Here is a 3880-nt window from a genome sequence, read left to right as displayed (position 1 = left end):
CCTCGGTAGTAGACTGGTAGCTACCACGCCTCGGTAGTAGACTGGTGGCGGCAGCCCTTCGGTAGTAGACTGGTAGCTACCACGCCTCGGTAGTAGACTGGTAGCTACCACGCCTCGGTGGCGGCAGCCCTAGTACTGGTGGCGGCAGCCCCTCGGTAGTAGACTGGTAGCTACCACGACACGGTAGTAGACTAGTATCTGCCACAGTAGTAGACTGGTTGCGGCTGTGCTGCGGTAGTAGACTGGTGGCGGCTGCGCCGCGGTAGTAGACTGGTGGCGGTAGCCCCTCGGTAGTAGACTGGTGGCGGCAGCCCCACGGTAGTAGACTGGTAGCTACCACGCCTCGGTAGTAGACTGGAGAGGGACTGTAGGGTCTATGTTTGAGCACTGTTGGTGAGCTGTTTTTTGGAGAAGAGAGTCCATTTAAGAAGAGTGGGGGCTGCTGGTCGTTTGAACACTGTGTACTGTGTTATGGCCTATTTTGTTGTCCACCAGGCATGCCAACCGCAATGCCAGCTCTCGCTGTTTAGCGCATAAGTTGCCACGGCACTGGCAGTAGCAGGAGTTGGACTCATTTGTTGCCACAGCAGCCACACGACCACGCTGTATCTAAAGATACATACACTTTCTCGGTGTTTGTGTGTGCTCAGCTCACAGCACCGCGATGGGGAGCTGTGATTGAATTCTATGAATAGGGGTCGGGAGGGAGGGCACGTCAAAGCTGCGCTACGCTAGCTGAATGCTAATGTCTGTTTCTGCTCTCTGTGTGGAGTGCTGCTACTAGTCTCCATCTTTCTCACTCTCTTTCTCTGGACCTCTCTCTCTTTCCACGCTTCGCTACCCTGGTTCTTTCTGTTTGTCTGGGGTTGTGTGTGTGGTTTGATGCTAGCCACACTGGGCTGACTGGAAGGGTGTGTGTGGTTTGTTAACAACGCCCGCCGCGCAGCGCTGTCTGACACAGGTAAATGAGCACATAGACAGAAGAGAGACTGCTGTCGACTTGATGCTTATTGGCTTTATTCTGCTGTTCTTATTCTGACTGGATTATATCATTAACAATATACTACAGGACTACATATTTTTCATTCTGACTGGATTCTATCATTAACAATATACTACAGGACTACATATTTCTCATTCTGACTGGATTCTATCATTAACAATATACTACTGGACTACATATTTCTCATTCTGACTGGATTCTATCATTAACAATATACTACAGGACTACATATTTCTCATTCTGACTGGATTCTATCAATAACAATATACTACAGGACTACATATTTCTCATTCTGACTGGATTCTATCATTAACAATATACTACAGGACTACATATTTCCGTTATCGAGAACCTTTTAGTGATATACATTCATATGCTATGCTTTTGTAACGACCCTGGCTTTATAAACGCTGAAATCGCGCCCCGGACCTCCGGCTAGAAGGTGGAGGGTTGGAGACCTGCTCCCTGCTGTTTCATTACATTGGTGTCAGAAGAGATCGGACCTCCCATCCACGACAGTGCGTGTGCTTGGCCGACGCGCTCTTTGAAAGGAGGGAGTAGTGTAACCACCTTGGGTTTATAAGCGCAGAAATCGACCCTGCCGCACGAGCATGCTTTTGCGGCACAGTCGATAGCACGCTGGACTTCGGGCTCGAAGGTCGAGGGTACGAGACCTGCTCCCTGCCTGTTTCATTACACTATGTTGTTGTCTTAGGTCTCTCTTTATGTAGTGGTGTCTCGTCGTGATGTGTGTTTTGTCCTATATTTAAATTTTTAATCCCAGTCCCCCGTCCCCGCAGGAGGCGTCTTGCCTCTTGGTAGGCCATCATTGGAAATACGAAGTTGTTCTTAGCTGACTTGCCTAGTTCAATTAAGGTTATATAAATAAATAAAATATTCTCATTGTTTTAGCCATAGTCACCTGGCTTTGGTCAGGCCTTGGAGTCAGCAAACTGTCTATAGAATTGCAATTCATTCCAATTCTTTGCCACTGTGACTCAGGACATGAGTCATGTTAAAGAGATACTTCAGGATTTTGGCAATGTTTCCCAGGAGTCAGAAGAACTCGTGGATACCATGTATATGTCTCCGCATGTGGTTTGAACGAAGTTGCTAACTAGCGCAACTGTAAAAGCCAACTAGAGTTTTCGCAATGCCTAGAAGTGTCTACCTCTAACGTCCTTCATACTGGACTCAAACATACAACTGGTATCCACAAGTTCATCTGAGGCTGGGGAAGTAAATAAAGGGCCTCATTGCCAAAATCACGAAGTATCCCTTTAACTCATAAGGCCAGGCACAGAAAGTGAAAGTAAGTGAATTGAAATTGAATCCCTCCTCAATGGAAAAATAATTGGCAGTTTTTTTAAATTCCAAACCTGAATTCAATTTGGTTTAATCCCCTTTACTGAATGGAGTTGGGTGGGGAGAAACAATTTAATGGCCCCTGCTTCCCTGCTGTTGGGTTAAAGAAGCTCTCTGCTAGGAGGCATTCCGGCTCAAACATACTCTCCAGTGGCTCAGAATCCCAGGTTTTTAGGAGCAACTGCGCAGCCATTGTGGATATGGTCCATAACTGGCCAGCCTGAGCCATCACACACAGCCATCCAAATCCATTACCCAGATGTTAGTAGAAAATATATGGGACCGTTCAGGAGGGACAGATTGACTGGGCTATTTTGAGCCGCCCAGGCAGCCGTTTGATAAGACTTATTGAAAAATGAAAGGCTCGGCGACCACTCCACAGCATTTGCATAGAGATGGGAATCAGAGCGGAGGCTCCTGTAATGGCTTACCTTCCACTGCCCTGGTTGAGAGGATGAGGGATGAGAACCGCACAGATCCAGTTCTATGGACCAGTTCCAGTTCGATCTCTCTTGGACACCATCTTCTGATATTAGAAGGACTGGCTAAGAGGGGCAAGGTAGTGTTGAGTCCGTCTGATACAGATAGTGTAGTAGGTATTATACTGAGGAATAACACGGGGTCTAGGTAGGGTTGAGTCAGTCTGATACAGATAGTGTAGTAGGTATTATACTGAGGAATAACACGGGGTCTAGGTAGGGTTGAGTCAGTCTGATACAGATAGTGTAGTAGGTATTATACTGAGGAATAACACGGGGTCTAGGTAGGGTTGAGTCAGTCTGATACAGATAGTGTAGTAGGTATTATACTGAGGAATAACACGGGGTCTAGGTAGGGTTGAGTCAGTCTGATACAGATAGTGTAGTAGGTATTATACTGAGGAATAACACGGGGTCTAGGTAGGGTTGAGTCAGTCTGATACAGCTAGTGTAGTAGGTATTATACTGAGGAATAACACGGGGTCTAGGTAGGGTTGAGTCAGTCTGATACAGCTAGTGTAGTGTAGTAGGTATTATACTGAGGAATAACACGGGGTCTAGGTAGGGTTGAGTCAGTCTGATACAGATAGTGTAGTAGGTATTATACTGAGGAATAACACAGGGTCTAGGTCTAGGTAGGGTTGAGTCAGTCTGATACAGATAGTGTAGTAGGTATTATACTGAGGAATAACACAGGGTCTAGGTAGGGTTGAGTCAGTCTGATACAGATAGTGTAGTAGGTATTATACTGAGGAATAACACAGGGTCTAGGTAGTATGGAGTCAGTCTGATACAGAGGGGTTAGAGGAGACCCAGATAACCCCTCGGTCTCCTGTCTGTGGAGACCCTAACCCCTCTGTCCCCTGTCTGTGGAGACCCTAACCCCTCTGTCACCTGTCTGTGGAGACCCTAACCCCTCTGTCCCCTGTCTGTGGAGATCCTAACCCCTCTGTCTCCTGTCTGTGGAGACCCTAACCCCTCTGTTCCCTGTCTGTGGAGACCCTAACCCCTCTATTCTCTGTGGCCTATCTAG

The sequence above is a fragment of the Oncorhynchus clarkii genome, unplaced genomic scaffold (genome assembly GCF_045791955.1).
Source record: "Oncorhynchus clarkii lewisi isolate Uvic-CL-2024 unplaced genomic scaffold, UVic_Ocla_1.0 unplaced_contig_12930_pilon_pilon, whole genome shotgun sequence".
NCBI lineage: Eukaryota > Metazoa > Chordata > Actinopteri > Salmoniformes > Salmonidae > Oncorhynchus > Oncorhynchus clarkii.
Note: the sequence above shows the minus strand (reverse complement) of the source record.